An 18,197-nucleotide genomic window follows, 5' to 3' on the forward strand; every position below is an offset into this window, starting at 1 on the left:
AACATGTTAAATGATGAAAAGCAGGCAAGGATGATGACCATGTGTTATTGTTATTATTTGACTGCCAACAGGCCATAAAGTGGATGAATAGGTTAAAGAGGAGTATAGAGTTGTATGTATGTTGCATGTGTATATACACTCCCTAGTTACTTTATTAGGTACATGTATACACTCTAATGCAATCCACTACAACAGCTGTCCCATATGCTTCCCATACAAAACTTCCAATGTTCATCTTTTGTTAAGACTTTCTAAAAGATGCTAATTCAGCTCAGTTTATAACTGAGGTTATAGTTAGTGACAGTGCTGCACTGGACTGAATTATCCTGAAGTGTGTTTCTAATATTCTCCTTTCCTCCATGTTTGTAAATATGGTGTGCAAAACATTAGAAACATCTCCAGTATAATGGACTCCAGTTCAACAAGACTGTAAACTACGACCTCATTAATAAACATGCAGTTAAATTAATACCTCTCTGACAGCGCCACTCAAAACTGAACATTATAATCTTTGCAAGCACAAGACACAGAGACAGGTGTGATGTAATGTCATTTCATCACACTGATATTATCACTGAGATTTATGCTTATTTCTTGTTTGTTTTTTTTTAAACCTAATCTGAAACCAAAGAGCAGCCAAAAACAAGAACCATTAAAAATGTGAACATCATTGCAATCAAATATTACCAGTGAATTGTTTAAAAAAAAAACCCAATGTCTTATCCAACAAAACTCTCATTGCCACTATCACTTCATCTTCCGAGAAAGAATTGCTGAACATCCTTACAGGCTGTAAGAAAAATCATCAGAAAAATGACTGTGTGGAGTGTTTCAAATTAAGCTTGAGCTACATGAATAATAGAAGTTCCACATTCTTTACTGAGCATCACTGAAAACCCAAAATCCAAAACAATGTGTTATCAATAACACACAGCACTTTCCTATTGCTTGGAACAGACAGACATTTCACTAATTGTGCATCCTGACAGTTTGTAAGATTTATCTCACAGATCCTCCAAATGCATGCGACTATATCAGCATTACATCTTTCCCAAACCAAACTTTGACACAGATAAGACAAAAGTTACCAGGAAGTTCTCATTCAGGTAGTGAGGAAATGGAAATCAGATGAGAGCTTCCTTATAGTTTTGCCAACTCATCGGCCTTACACTTAAATGTACAGTGACGCATGAAAATGGTTAATAGGAGGCGTCTGTTCTTAAGAAAAAAAAAAGTTTTTTACAGTAGCATCTTCATAGAGAAGCACTTTGGAAAAGGCAGATATAAAGGGAAGAAAGCAGATGATTCCCACTGCTAACTAATCTTGAGACACTGCAGGCAAAGGTGTCCTAGTTTCAGACGAGTCCACTCCATAGAAAAGCCACCTGGAGTGTGTGTGTGGACCTGGATGAATAATTGTGAAACGCCTGGTAACAAGCTGTTTTCTGCTAATGATTGTTCCCTGTTTGAGGAGTCTCTGTCAGGATAAAGAGCTGCTCGGGGAAAGACTGAGTCAAGAGTTCATGTTTCTTCAGGGGAAATGTGTAACATAATAAATCAGTCATCATTTGCCAAAAAATGTGCCTTTTCTGCATATTAGAAACTGTGCATGGACCAACGCCCTGCCCCCCACGCCCTTGCGTTCTTTGTATATCATTGTATATTGGGGCCTTAAGTGTTTACTATTTATTGTTATGCTCTTTGTTATTGCTGCAAGACAAATTTCCCCACAGGGGCAATAAAGCTGAACTGAACTGAAATAAGAGGCACAGCACTCCTGGTTCCTTAGCAACCGCCTCCTGGTGCAAAGCCAGAGCTGGAAGGAAATGTGCGCACACACACACGCACACGCACACACTCACACACACACACACACACACACACACACACACACACACACACACACACACATACACACAATCACACAATCCCAGACAAGTGTACACTAAAACACACATTTCAACACTTTCATGTGTGTCATTATAATTTGCAAGACTGTGACACTACACATATTACTTCCCTGTCATCAGTGTCATAATTTAAGCCATCTGCATCACACACACGTGGAAGAGAGAAAAGAGTACACATGATGAAGAATCAGTATGCATGTGTGCATGTGACATGTGCACATGCATGTTGGTATGTGAATATTTGCGTGTGCCAGAGAGAAAGAGGAAAGGAGCTCTGCCTGTTTATTTGCTTTTAAATTAAAAGCGGGTGTCGGCGCATCGGTGGTTCGCTTTGTGAATCAGTCAAGAAAATGAAGCCGGCTGCTGAGCTAATCTGCTAATGAATATTTCATGTTGCTTTACAAAACATCTGTGTAGGTTAAGAGTGTGACGGTGCACTACAGAAATGCTGCAGAGGAAACACACACATACACACACACACACACACACCACATTGCCAACTCCAGTTGCACTCCTGACGGTTTCTCTCACCCAACAGTATAGAAAAGGTGAAATGGTCCGTTTTGGAAATTCCCTTTAGGAATCTGTGACAAAAAAAAAATCTCTGGCCATTTCTTCTTCTTCTTCTTCTTCAAAAAAGAAGTCATTCAGCAGACCCAATACAATAATTTTTGTTCAATACACTGCAGTACCTCAGGAATTTCCAATAAGACAGACCTTGAAGTTACACAGCAGTTACTGTGGGTCAGAGCATTTCCATGGCAGCACAAGTAAGTAGGATATTTAACTGTATGGCCTCTCCTCTGCTATGTATAGCTTCACACTATGTATATGTTCTGCCACACCAGGACTTGACTGGCACTGGCTCTGCAGTACTTCATGAGTGCCCTATCTAACTATTCTGGATCTAGTCCAAAACAAACAGCAAAGATCTTTTTTTAAAACTACAGCATCAAATGCCAATGCACACAGGTCCTCGCATAACAGCTGGGATTTGATTGGAAATATGATGCTGACATTAGCATGTTTAAAGCAGGAAAAGCAGTGTTGCACATTTGCAGAGTGAGAGAAAAAAAAAAAAAAAAAAAAAAGGGAGTAAGGGGAAACATCAGCCAGGCTTCATTTTCTTGGAATCCTACCAAAAGGGGGCAGCCAAGGCAAACTCTAATGAGCCTTATTGGAGGACGTCCCTTCCTTCCGCATCATTTTAACAGATTCCTCAATGAAGAGAAATTCCAAACATGCATACCTCCCGCCAGAAGAAAGCAGAGGGAGGGGGAGTTACTGCCTTGAATCCATATAAGTCGACCCGGTTTCACTGTGTGACCAAACAACCCGTGGTATCAAGGATACAATCCTCTATTTATAGATGCTCCTAATGCAGCCCTATTTCCACGCTGCTGCTCTCTACAGATAGCTATGCAGGGCATTGTGGGTTTCCACTACTTCAAAGGAAAGGGACTACCTAACAAGGGGCTCCTCTTAAGATAAGACGTCATCATCCTTGTAGTCCCCTGAGTGACTATTTGATATGAGCAGGAATAAATTAGAAGCATCACCAGATTGGTATTTGACCCTATTTAAGTACATACTGTATTACATCAAGCAATTACTGAGGCGCTAAATTGCAAAGAACAAAGTGACAACAAAAACTTTGACAATAACCTGCAGAGTCAAATAAGTCGAACTGCTCGTAGTGGGTTGTAGGGAGGTTTATGATCATGTTCCTCTCATACAGTAGTTATACAACCCCCCTCCCTGCTCTTTCCCTGAGCAAACACAGTCAGGTCAGACACCATAGCCAACCACCAGCCAGCCCCTGCTGTTCACCAGAGCACTGCGACACGATGAGTGGCCAGGTCCATTTCATCAATAGTAAACGAGACAACAGTCAGCACTGAGGAGTCTCCTTCTGAGCAGCTGGTGCATCCCTACAACCGCCCGTTACATACAGCAGCAGGGGGAGGAGGAGGCATCACTAATAGACTGAGAGACACTGTTTGTTTTTTGTTCGAAAGGTATCCTCCAGTCGCCGGACTATGTGAAGAATCTGCAGAATGTTCCAGGGCGCAGAGGATTCAAGGGGGGGAATGTTAATCCCTTGTTCCGCTGCAACAACACAAAAACAACTTCAGGAATTGCTACGGAAACCTGAGAGGAGGAGGCTATTCTAGCTACAGACATGATCATGGAGAAGTGTGTGAGATAAGAAAGCAGGAATATATATCTGAAGAATAACAAGAACTATATGCAACAATGTTAAGTACCAGTTTCGGACCAAAATAAAGGCGATAGTCATGTGACCCATAGCCCTTCAACCATGCCTCAACCCTCCCCTTTCACCAGAATCTGTATTGACAAAAAAGCAGCTTTTATCTGATAACAAGAAGGCTAGATTTCAACACTGTCTGCTTGGAGAAGGGTGTGTGTGTGTGTGTGTGTGTGTGTGTGTGTGTGTGTGTGTGTGTCTCTGTGTGTGTGTTGGTGGAAGGATGGGTTCTCACACTTTGGGTTCTCAAACAAACTAATAACCTTATTGAAAAAAAATGCCAGTGCATGAGAGGAAGAGGATTGCAATGCAGCAATGCTTCTCATCTGAATGTGAGTCATGCCCCGTTTGCTCGAGAGCACGCTGTGTAAGTAGACTACTACTCTGTTTACACTGGGACACTGGTGACACGTTTACTGCCAGCAGGCCACTGCCACCTCTGAAGGTGAAGTATTGTGTGGAAATCTAAGAAATTTGGTAAACTGATATCATTTTCCCAAACCAATCATAGTTGTCAGCCATGGTGAGGCATAAAAATGATCTAGTGAAAGATGAAACATTTCATTCTTCATAACATATCAAAGCGCACTATGTTTTCCCCGTGTCATTGAAGATAGGCAGGAAGCGTGACAGACAGTTGGGAAATCATTCATTATTCACAGTGGGGCTCGGGGGGGAGGGACAGCAGGGAGGAGGGTGTGAGGGAAGAGAAGGGTGGGGGTTAAACTGGGAGCTGTCTGCTGGGCCAATAGCAGGCGGGCAGGGGAGGTTCTAATTCGGATGACTGACATGTTATTGAGTCTGGAGCAGGGATGGTAAACAAGTCCTCTCTTGAGCAGGCATTGGGAGGGGGGGGGGGGGGGGAGTCGTAACCATAGTGATTAAGCATGGCTTTTCCACAGATTCAGAGGAACCATAAGTTAAGGAAAAACCTGAGCAGACGTAGCCTACTCAACAACAAGCCTGAGTAACATTATTCCTGTAAATAGCGCTGACCCTTAACTGGAACACAAGCTAAATAACAAAACATGACCGGGTTATACAGGAGCTAGGATTAATTTTTTTTCAGCATTCTGCAGGAAGTAATGCATTTCAGATGACTGAGATTTTAAAGCTAGTTTGGTTAAATGCAAGAGTATAAATATAATAATGTCAAATAGTGCATTTTCAAATTTTACAGAGGAAAATAGGAACATAATCACCACATACTTTGTTGTGAAAGCATGATTTTGAAGGAGTTTATTATAGTACCTTCACATTAAGTGTCAGTCACACCACCTTTCTTTGCTGCACAATATAAACGGGGCCATAGCTCCATTAGGACATGATTAAATTTATCTCTACATCACCTCCATTTACCGACATATTCACTCTGCTGCACACTACAGTAATCCACTGCACTGTGGGGATGGAACGCCTCCCACTCTGTGCACAGTCAGAGCCGGTGAGCTCAGGTTACCAGAGCTGAGAGCAGTAGCAGACAGTAGGTAGCTGAACAGGAGTACAGTAGGAGACGGCAGGCCTATCATGGGCTGCTGCAGCCTGGATCGCAGGCCGACCCCCCCAGCTCCCTGAGCTCCATCAGGCCACATCCTCATCCGGCAACCCGATCCTCCCTGGGAGCCCCCAGTGGATCACTCCAAACACTTGTTTAAACCACATCAGCCCAGACGGCCAGAGAGAGGATGCTTCCTCCACTCACAGCCAAAGGCAAACCGCATCAGAGATTCCAGTGCTGTCTTACAGCTACAGTGACAGAGTCTCGAGTCGCAGGATGGACTGATCTAATCTAAAGTGGTGTTTTTCACCTTTGCAGACAGAGTGTGTCTGGCTGTGCGTGTTCGGCAAGATCGACCATTCTGCTGATCAGAGGGGGTTTTTTTTTTCAGAGGGGGGGAACACTGCACAGCGTCATGATGTGATTTTCTCATGCAGACAGCTGGCTCAGGAGAGCTTGGCTAAATCTCTGTTCAGTCCTGCGCACAAAGGTGTGTGTGAGCCCCTTCCTCCCCATCCCAGTGTTTCTGGGTCTCTTCCACTCCCATGCCCACTAAAGACCAGCAATGTGTTTTTCACACAACTATGTGCTGGTCTGTGTGTTCAGGCATGCGTGGCATTTCCCCTCACTCGCGTTCAGTCACAACAACACACACACACACACACACACCCCTTCCTTCTACCCTCAGGCTTCGGCCCATTCTGCTGCAGCTGCTGCTGTTGTTGTTGTTGTTGTTGTTGTTGTTGTTGTTGTTACATTGTTGTTGATTGCACCATAACAGGACACAGGTAATGCATCACCATCACATGTGAAAACACTTTGTGCTTTTATCACAGAAGAGGTAGAGGATGGTCTGAAAGCTATTAAAAACATGTGGAAAAAGAGAGTAAGAAAATCCATTTTAACCAACATAATACTGAATATAATGGCAGTGAATATTATGATACACTTTGATGTAATTCTTTACAAGTTATTGTTAAGTAATAGCCATAATAAGTCCATATATATTCTGGTTTATAGAAACCTTAATATGATAAGTAGGGACACACCAATATTAACCATGCCACTAAGGTACGTAAATATCATATCACATTAACTGTTCCTTGTAATTCTAGCTAGAAGCAATTCATGTAAGCTGAAAAGATTGGTTAAACATTTTTATTAAATAACTGCCAGAAAATAATCAAACATAGAAAGGAAGTGGACATAACCATTCATAACAAATAAACATGTTCAAGTCCCTTTAATAAAGAGCTACTTCACAAAGAACCCAGAACTGCAGCGAGGTCAAACCCCATAACTGAGCTGAAGCCAAGCTGAACTTCTGAATCCCTCAGGGCCTGACTTCTAGTCAGCCAGAAGTCCCAAGTCCTAGGACATCCCTGGACAGAAGCACCACTGGAGCCATATTTGTAGCAGGAAGGCAGGTCTCTGCGGCAGTCTTCCTCATTAAATCAGGCAACTCTCTAGCTTACTCTGAGGACTCACTCATCGTGGTTGTCATGACTTGGAGGGTGTGGAAAAAAAAAAAAAAAAAACAGGTCCACTTAGCTATCATACAAATTTATGGCACAGGATCATTTCAGCTCCACTTTGAATGGCATATCTAAATCAAGTATTATTATGCGCTCTGTGACTTTTATTACCCTATGAATGGTAAGTAAGTGCATCACCTGCCGCATTTATGATGCTGATCAGGTCATTTGAACAGGGAAAAAGAAAAAAAATCTGTGTGAAAGTCAAGCTATTCAGCAGGGGCAATTCAAAATACCGCCAGTGTAACAGTTTTGTTTGTTTTCACCCCTCTCATTATGCTCCATAATGACATTCACTGAAATTATCATGTCCTTGCCAGGCACCAGAAGTGACAAGCTGCACAGCCAGGTTAGATGCTAAGACAGGCCATTAGTATGGAAAAAGCAACTTCGGGGGTAAACTCAGGCAATGTTTCTTTTTTTTTTTTTTTTTTTCTTCACAGATTTCTGAGGTGTTTCCTCTCACTAAAAGTGGCTTCTAAAAATACCTGACTTCCCAGATCTGCTTCATTAAATACAGTGTGTTTCCTGGCAGTGCTGTGCTGGCTGGCAAGTTGAGTTGCCTGGCTGTTTTGCTAGCTGGGTGACTGGTTGGGGTTAGTGAGAACATCAAGCCTTCATGTCTCTCCCTATACGTTGCACTCAAACACCTCTAGTGAGTAGTGTAGAGGAGACACCCACGAAAGTGTACAATTTAAAGTGTAAATTGTATCCATGAAACAATGGCTTAACTATGCAACACTGGAGAGAAACATTACAGTTTTACATAAAGTGTAGCCTACATATAAAATGATTTGGCTCAGGTGCTGGAATTTCACAGGCTCAGTCTAACACCTGGCTGTGTACCCACCTGTCCCTCGATATGCAGCAGCCCAGAGAGAACCTCCAGCCATATGGACTAATGTTGATTCTCTACACATTCAAACTGACTCCACAGCATTTCAATAATAAACACCTTGTTGTTTTTTTGTTTGTTTTTTTAAAAAGTCGGCACCTGTGAAATGTTGCAAACAACCATATGTAGTACTTCGTGTACCATTTTTACTCTGTACCCAAACTTAATTCAGCCTATCATCACCAGAGCATCAGAATAGTAGTGGCTCTGATGCCAAGGTCTATTTCGGTAGATGACCATCTGCAGCTTTGCGGCACACGGTGCCCAGACTTCATCCTGGCACGCTGTCCGGCATACATTCTCCCTGCTGGCACGACGTCTGGATTCAAAATGACACATCTTCATTTCACATTGACTTCAAGGAGGCCCTAATCCTGATTAAGCACAGCAACATTTGCCTTGAGCTAAAAAGCTGATGGGGATAAGTTCGTGTTCTTTGCAAGCATTCCTACCTGGTTAAAATGGAGTGCTCTGCAAATACTAAGAAGGCTATTAGTCGATTACATGGCTGATAGTCAGTGGACTGTAAATCCTGAAATTACATTTCACTTTGGTTATGTTTTATATGTGTATGGTAGGATCTATGTTTGTTTGTATGTGTACGTGTACATCAGGGATCGTATTTAGGACCATGTAACCAAGTTGGATACCATGCACATGGCTTACATTGCAGTACTGCCTGCATGTCTGACTGCAGCTTCCTTGTCTTTTGGATGACAGCAGCTGCTTGCTGGCACTTGCACACAGACTGCGGTGAAATGCCGTTGCTCAGCCCGTTTCTCCAGTGCATCTCCCTCTTCTCTTTGGGATATATGCCTCAGTGTCTGCCACCTCAGTGGAGCCTGACGTTCTGTGCGATCCTATTAACCACTTCAGATATGACATCTGGATTTAGGGTTTCCTTTTTCCTCCATTTAATTTCATTTTCACAGTGAGTTTCTTGAGGATACACACAGTATCCTTTTTGTGAGGCAGCTCTCGTTCTTAAACAAAGAAAAAAAAAAAAAGGACAAGCTGCAGGTTCAGCGGGGACAGTTGTGCCCAGAGTTAACATCTGTTACAACAGGCCACGGAGACTATTCTCTCCAACCGGAGAGCCTGCACTGAGACTTCAGGCTAGTCTTTTCAAGTGTAATGGTCTGATAAGATAGCATAGTCCCAGATGGTATCACATCCAGTATTGATCCAGTATCTGTTATATACAAAGCTTCATTTCACTTGAAAGAGGCCTGTCAGGGGTCTTCCTGTAAATACACAAACCTCATGCTTGTTTTGCCAATTTCCTATCTGGTCTGGGAGTTAAAAGCTTGCAGCTTGCAGGTACTTTATGGACAGCTGAACAACACAGAGGAATAAAGGCACTTACTGCTGACTTTGTGGGATGTTTGCACACTGATAAGGCCAAAGAGCACCAGTGATGGGAAATGTTTGGCAGCATTCAACAATACACTAGTTTTCACTTGATCCTTTCACAGGAAAGACTATGTCTGAATACCAAAATTAGGGGCTACATTACCTTAAATGTCTCCTTTATTCCAAGTGGTTGAAGGTGACAATCAAACAGCCAGTGTGGGTTACCATTTAAACGCAAAGGCACCAATTACACTAAAAAGCCATTACAGTGCAGTAAACAGTGAACTCATAATAGCTTGTCCTCATTGGTAATTGGGTAACAAGAGCACCAAATATGGCAGTTGCACAAAGCCTGTGCAGTGGAGTGTAAAAAACGTCACTGTTTACAAGTCTCTGAACAAATTGGGAGTTACGTCACCTTCAGTTAAGTTTCACTCACAGGCTCAGCACAGACACAGCTCCTCAGTTTCAACCTAAGTTTCGGTGGTAATCAGATTTTACCATGACGCAAGTCTCCCATTCACCTCTGGTCTAAAACACAAGCAGTGCAGTCACGATACGGAGAGCATGGAAATCATAGGAGTAACAGACTGCAGCCCCCTATCTAATCTCTACCACATTTAGTTCAGGAACACAGTTTCAGTGGGAAATCAAATACAGGGAGCTGGGCTCAACAGCCTGATATGATATACATGGAGCATGAGACTGGGCGTAGAGGTTTTAGCAACAGGGGCTCAGGACAGGCCTGGGGGTCAAAGGTCAGAGGCTTGAGGCCAAAGGCCCGAGATGGGGCAGAGTATGGATAAAGCTGTGTCTGGCCATACTGTGCCAACAGCAGAAGAGGGCAGCCGATGTGGATGGAGCAGGACAGCTGACGGGCCTTTAACAGTCCCCAGCCCAAACTTCCTATTGGCTACCGGTGACATCATGGTTCTATCCCCATTTTTCACCTCCTCACTTCAGGGTGGGCGGAGAGTTCAGTTCTTCCTCCTCCTCCTCCTCCTCCTCTCTTTCTCTCTCCAACCAAGCTGTTTCTCTCTTTCTCTCTCTCTCTCTCTCTCTCTCTCTCTCTCTCTCTCTCTCTCTCTGTCTCTCTCTCTCACACACACACACACACAGCTTTATTTGCCCCCTTTTAGGGACCTCAGCAGCTCACATGGCCACCCTTGTTCAGGGGGAGGGAAGAAAGGAGCAAGAAAATGAAAGGAGAATGAAAGAACTGTAAAGGAATGAAATCTACTGTATCTATCTCTCCTTTGATGGAGGTGCGTGCAAGTTGTCTTCCTCCGCTGGTTTGGAAACTACAGGCTGTGAGTGTGACACTTACAGGACGTGGCATTCACACAGGGCTGCAGAGTGTACCCCTGATAGCTTCCCCCCCTCTGCCACATCACACTTAGTTACCATTAATGTCCACCATGTGGTCTCCAATGGGTCAGCGTGAGGTAGTTTAGCATGAGGCAGAATGAGACACACATACAGAGCTGTACACCGACACACACACACACAGACACACACACACACACACACACTGCACATATGCTATGATTTTTTTTCTCAAGCAAGCCTTTCTTAATTAACACAAGCCAAGTGAGGAGTTTTGTTTTGTGCATCATGCTTCACAATCTGTTATTGTGAAAGTCGAGGTCTGACATTTTCACTAGCAGACAGCTCACTAAATTACCAGCTGGGCTTCACTGTGATATGTCTCCAGTAATGAAACAAAAAGATGCTCAAAGGGAAAGAGAAAAAGACACACACAGAGAAAGAGACCCACAGAAGAAGCATATTGAGAAATAATTGCCTAATATAAGAAAGATGTGCTGGAAGAGAAGGAGGAACATACATGTAGCAGGGGGATGTGGCTCTTTGGGGAGGTCTTAATCACAGGGATCGATCCCTGTGCTAGACAGGTGTTCCATGTCTGACATGGAGGGATGGAGGAAAAGGGACAAGAGTGAGTTTAAATCAGCCAGTCAGCTGACCTTCCTGTGCTCTGCGACGGTCAGATGCACTGTTCAGTCCAGGATCACATCCCTCCATTAGAGATTAGCTTTTAGTCGGATTAAGGAGGAGTCAGTGCACGTAGGGGAGGTGAAATGTCATCGTAGCAACGCAGGAGGAATCAAAGGGGGCTGCGGTGAGGGAAAGAGACAGGGCAGAGGGGTTTGTTGGCACAAAGGCAGATGGAGAAGGATCTGTCCTGGCCCTGTGTGGACTCCACATAGACTAGATGTTAAACCATGCTCAGCCCAGGCCATAATGGCAGAGCACAACAGCTCCTAAACTACCTCCCATCTAGAGTGTCCTCCTACGCAGATAAATTGAAGCGGCTCCACCATAAACTCTACAGGTGCAAACGTGCAGTAAATGAGAACATTCAAAGGATGGCACAGAGGGCAGAGAGGACAGATGCCAGTAGAGAGGCAGAGAAATGGGCACAGAGAACAAGCTAGCCACCAACCACAGGAAGTGCTAAGCCCCCACCGTGTCAAACATAAGACTTCCAGAAATGACTGAAACTCAATACCCACGCTTTCTCCCCCAAACAAACAATGACCTCCATTGTGAAATGCAGTGGCACACTCACAGTCAGGGGAGACATAAAGACACAGTTTGAAAACAGTGGGCCATATTCCCCCTCCTCTTTTTCTCCCCTCTCGAGGCCACAGACAACTTTCTCCTTCAGCTGGGACATAAACAGGGGGCACGCAACACCGCGATCCACTTTGGAGCCCCCCACTTAGAAAAAAATATGCCTTTGTATTCCTGTCGTTACAGACCTCACACGACTCAACGGACCGGGCTGCAACAGTATTAGTGCACCAACAGGGGGCCTAAGCTTATGGGAGCAAGGCACGCTGCACTGCAGACATGTCACACACATCCACTGAGAATGTAAACACAAGTCTTTTTTTTTTTTCGTTGTCATGGTTCAAAATCTATGGCTTCTTCATAAAAGGAACAATCAATAACAATAAATAGATACATAGAGGTTATTCTTCTACATTTATTCAACCAGTAATGCATACACAGACGACTCCTGAAAGACAACATATATACCACTTAGTACCACAAACAATCTTCATCATGTCTCACAGTTTGAACTCTTGCTAATAGTAATATTTCAGACTCATTATATTTCCCATTCAGTTTCATTCAGTCTGAGGGATTTCCGCAAGCACATCACTTTACATCAGCTTAACGCCATTCTTAAGCAATCACTCCGCCCCTCTCACATACGTGTGGGAATCTGCAGAAAGAGGACACTGCACCAACCGCACACGCTGCATGCACAGGAGGAGCCGACTCTATATTTACTTGAGAACTACTGTATCCCTGCTGTCCCCAGATGCAGTAATTTGTTGGCATTATTTAATAAATGTCTTGTTAACTACTATTGGTCTGAAAGCCGCCAAATTGCACATCATGAACTGTAACAAATGGAGGGCCTAAGGCTGTATTTACTGTTCCACGGTAGCACTGCTACAGAAAACACTGGCTAGAAAAAAAAAAAAAAAATCATTTCACCAGGTAACAAATGATACAAAGGCTCATTGTCAAATTTATATTCTTAATATAATATCATCTTAACGAAGTGACATGAACTGGTGTTAAACATTGCCTGTGCCAGACGGTGCTCTGAGTTACACATTATCTAGTCCTGACTTTTGAACAATAAAGCCACAACAAGAACTCAGAGGAGAGCGGGATTCACAACCTGCTAGATCAGTGATTTCCTCCAGAATGCACTTAGACAAACATGAGTGTGCGCGCACACACACACGCACACACGCATGCAAACACACACACACACACACACACACACACACACACACACACACACACACACAGTTTCGAACAGCCGGTGCTGGGCTGGCTACAGACAGCCAGGGGACACATAGCTGGCTGAGAGAGAGAATGGGAGCATGCTGCTCAATCAATGAGCCATCAATCACACACACACACGTACACACATATACACACACACACACACACACACACACACCGCGAGACGGAGCAAACACAGGAAACAGGAGACCATATCCTTTAACTACCACTCGAAAGAAAGTCATCAAAGTGCTGGCTCTGACTCCAGGCCTTTTTCCATGGCCAAATTTCCAAGCTCTGCTTTGTCTTGTGGTGGTTTGATTAGAGCTAATATTACTTTGCCCTGACCCCTCTCAGAGGAGTTGTGTGTGTGAGTGTGAGTGTGTGTGTGTCCTATACAATCTGTTTCACCACAGCCGCTATCTGCTATCCTAACTAGCCCACTGCTGCAGGGCCTCACTGTACTCTGCTGAGCTCTCAGACAGCAAAGGAGGCAGAAGCAGCCTTATAGTCATACACTTCTGCTGTCTACTTGATACTTGAAAGAAGGACAGAGAAGACAGACAGAGAGAGAGATAAAACAATTGGTTGACTTCTGATTAACTTGTTGCAATTGATTAGTAATAAAACCAAGAGTCTTTTAGTCAGAGCACACAGGATCAGCTGAAAATGAAACATTAACTCTCTATGGTCAAGCCTACAATTCAACACATACTATACGAGCAGGAAGGTTTCTAATAATTAATCACTTATTAATTGTTTTAAATGGAACTGCTGTTTTGAGGACAATCCTATTTCCCTAGCATTACAAATATTTTACATGATTCTTTTGTTTTTTGGTTTTTTTGTCCAAAACCCAGAGATATTAAAACTAAAATTATCATTCATGTTTGAGAAGCTGGAGCTAGTGAATGTTTGGCAATTTTGCTTCATCAGTGACTTCTATGATGACTGGAATATCAAAATTGGTACCGATTAACTTGTTGTGAACCTAAACAAACACATAGTTTCAGTACTACATCACAGAGTCAGTGGCAGAAGCAGACGGTCCTCCTGATCAAAGGGACATTCCAGCATTTCTTCCCAGCCCCACTCTGCCTGCAGGAGCACATTCCTGCTACATGTAGGCAACGCCAGGCACACCTGAAGCATGTTATTACTGCATCGCCTGTAGTCGAGGGGGAAAAACAAGAGTTCACCGAGTTGCCCTGAGAGCAAGTGAGCTCACCCAGCTCTTACACTGTGTTCCCAATGTGTCTTGGACGCAGAGCACGTCCAACACGTAAACAAGAGTTTTGAGTCGTCTCCAGGCTGAGCTGCTCCTTTTCTGTTGCCTCGGGGGGTTGGGGGTGGGGCTGGGGGAAGAAGGCGCCCATCGGTGCAGACGAGATCAGCCAAGTTAATGTACACAGCGAAGAGTAAACAACACCAGAGGACGTCCTCGTGTCCCTGAACATGTGACAGCATGTCCTCCTGTCTGCACTGTCACTCTGTATCAGCTCTCATTACCTACAGCACTACACAACCGGCACTGACTGACTGACTGACTGACTGACTGACTGATTGACTGGCTGGCTGGCTAATGGCACCTGCTACCTAATGCGGTAAAGGTGAGAGTAGGGGGCTGGGATCACCATGACAACGCAGAGGTTGACCTCTAAGCTGATTGGCTCTTATAAATATTATCCATCAATTATTAATTGATAGTACATACATACATACATGTGTTTTGATGATGAGTCATGCTTCAAATTGCCACCAAACAAAAAAAAAACGACTGCCAACGTAGGAACAAGCTAAACCAAGATTTCATCCCCTCACACAGCGGATGTCCCTGTGGCGATTCTTGTCGACCTCACTGCCTTCACAAAGGTCCTGTCAGCTTATTCAACAACAGCCATAAGTTATTTGGTTAGCACTACAGCACTGGGGGTATATACAAGTGAAAGAGTGGAGCGGGCCTGAACATTCAAGCCCTCTCTCTTGACACAAGACATCCCCCCACCCCCCTGTCACATCATGCATCAAACGGAGCTGCACGCCCCTAATTCCCCGCAGAGGCCCAAGGACGGCCATGCCAGCATTGTCTCTGCGGTTTAAGGGCTAGCAAGTCAGCTAGCGATGGGAGCCGGGGATCAATACATCTTGGCAGCTCAACGCCTCATGTCATCAGCATCCATGTAATATACTGCCTCAGAAAAGGAGAACAGAGGATACACTCTGTGTGACCTCAAAGACAACAAAAAGAAGACTCTGCTCGCCTTGGATACAGTTTTCTAGAAGCTTTTGAGGAATAATTTAGATTCAATTGACGATAGAAAGTGAGGAACTGGAAAGAAACAGTTTCAGACAGAAAGAGAAAGAAACAGATCCACTCACGATTGCTTTATTACTTAATAGTGCAATAGAAACAATGTCTCTCAAATAAATATGTGAATAAATGTGTATGTGCTAACACCCACCGCTGAACAAAGGAAAGTGGGTAGTTCAATTCCAAGAGAAAAAAAATTATTGTCTGTATTAACTACATATTTTTTACAAATAAAATAACAGTGCAGATAAACTACTGTACATGTCTGGCGAGCCCCTGGGACTCCACTTTAAAACCACAGTGGTGTAGATTTCGTGGTGCGACGGGGAAAACAGACGAGCATGAGAATGATCCGCACCTCACCGATAAACAAACGCAGCTTAAAAGCAAGAAGTCTCTCTTCAGCGAAGCTGGTGGAGACATTAAGAAAGTGTTGAGGTGCGCCTGTTACTTCTCGTTCTGAGGACTCAACTGCTGCGGCTCCTAAGCGAGCAGCCTCAGGCGGAAGCAAAGCCCAAATTGGGCCTTTGTTCCAGGCTGCACAGTGTCTCAGCAGAAGCATGAACAAAACACAAACACACAAAGCCTGTGAAGAGGCAAGAGTGTATGTGTGTGGGCCTACCCGAGGCTCCTCCTCAGCCCGAATAGTCACTCACACACACACACTCACACACACACACACACATAACCAACCCTACCACAAGCGCCTCTGAGCCGCGTCTCACCCACCCACACATACACAACACACAACCTGACCCGCCTCTCCTCTCCCTCTCTCTCTCCTTCTCTCTCTCTCTCTCTCTCCTTCTCTCTCTCTCTCTCCCACCCTCATTCATAAAATGGCCGCTTCACAACTCCAGCTGCTGGCACAGAATTTATGGATGAGGGGTCAGGGGCAGCAACGGGCCAGGAGGGACTTGTTTGTTCTATTTTTCCCCTCCCTCCCATCTCTTCATCCGCCCGACTTTGTCTGGCCGTTCCCATCCTGCACCGATGCTCAGACTTGTCCCCCTAATTCTCCTCTTCGCATACACCAGCCTTCCTCATCCCTGTCCCTTTCCTTCTCCCCCTCCCCTCCCCTCCAAAACAAACCTGATACCCTCATGGCCTGGGAGGGAAACTGAAGCTATGTGTCTGGCAGAGGAAGGCAGGAGCAGAGCAGAGCGGGGGCAGGAGCAAGCGCTGGTGGCTCCTCCTCAGAGGCCAGCGAGAGGGGAACGGGGACATTCTCAAGTTCCATCCCTGGAACACAACCTCCATGTTTCTGTAGTTTTACCACATCACACACACACACATGCAGACTCTCGGGGCATGCTTTCAAAGCAACATGAGATTCATTGCTGTAACGTTTGCTTTTTTTTTTTTTTTCCTCCCCCACTCTTTGTAGTTCAGAAATAGGAGGAGATTTTTTTTTGTACCCAAACATTTTGCAAGGTGCTATTTGTGTAGGGCGGACAGTCTTTGTTAAAGGAGTGACAAAAAAAGGCAGGGCAAATAGAGTGTGTCCCTGAGAAGCTCATTGTAGCCTGCCAGAGTTTTATAAACTGATCAATCAGAGAGTGACTGCACACCAGGCTTTGGTTCAGGGGAGAAAACAAAAACTACAATGCCAGAACCGTTCACACAACACCACAGGGTGCAATAATAAGTGCCACCACGTGTATGTTTTCATGTTTGGAGGAGGTGTGTGTATCTAGTCTGAGGTCAATGAGTGCATAAGCACTAATGCATCTGCCCACCCCACCCCTCCCCCCGACACTACACCACTCTGCAGCGTCTTCTGCTGTAAGCACACAAATTAAAACTCACTCAAGCAAGTGCTATGGCATCCCCCCCAATCCATCCATCCATCCATCCATCCATCCATCCATCCATCCCTCTCCTCCTCCCCTCTCTGCCCCCCCCCTCCGCTCCTGCTGCTGCAGCCCCAAGCAGACGAGGGGACGAGGAAGGAAGGAGGGAAGGACTGAGGGGCCGCAGCCGAAGCCGAAGAGACCCACCTCTTGCTGGAATGAGTTTTAATTTGGGAGGGTGGGGCTGGGCCTGGGCTTCTGTGGTAGGACAAGCACATGTGCCACACAAAAGGGGCATGTGTTTAGTCCGTGGCATGCACACACACACACACACACGCACACACACACACATATATATATATATATATATATATATATATATATATATATATATATATATGGCAGACACAGTGACAAGGGTCAGTCTTGGGATAAAATACAAAACGTCTCCTGCATGGTTGACCCTGTACTGCATACAGCTCCTCACACATGACATGTCTCCCGTTTCTGCATCATACATCTAAATGAGGACACCAGACCTAACTATATATATCTGTAAAAGAAAAGGTATGATCTGGTTATATAATCTCTGTACTAGTTATGGAACTGTTACTGTGCTTCGCATCTCATAAAAGCAGCACATTTAGTTGTTCAGCTATAACCAGGATATTGCATTTCCCCTCCTCAGCCCACAGGCTTCAGCCCACGCAGGCCACCTTCAGCCCACCCACCACCCACCCTCTGCCTGCCTGTGTTTCAGTCCTGGCCCCATTCCACTCTAACTTTCCACAGATGGGCACAG

General features: G+C 44.6%; 1 protein-coding gene across 1 annotated transcript in view; it reads right to left on the reverse strand.

Annotated features, from left to right (window-relative positions):
- The window catches only part of igf1ra (insulin-like growth factor 1a receptor), a 78,068-nt gene that overhangs the window by 23,348 nt on the left and 36,523 nt on the right, over positions 1-18,197 (reverse strand). The window lies entirely within an intron of this gene.

This window comes from Trachinotus anak, unplaced genomic scaffold, assembly GCF_046630095.1.
Source record: "Trachinotus anak isolate AG129_WGS33_773 ecotype Australia unplaced genomic scaffold, CSIRO_AGI_Tana_v1 ptg000002l, whole genome shotgun sequence".
Classification (NCBI taxonomy): domain Eukaryota; kingdom Metazoa; phylum Chordata; class Actinopteri; order Carangiformes; family Carangidae; genus Trachinotus; species Trachinotus anak.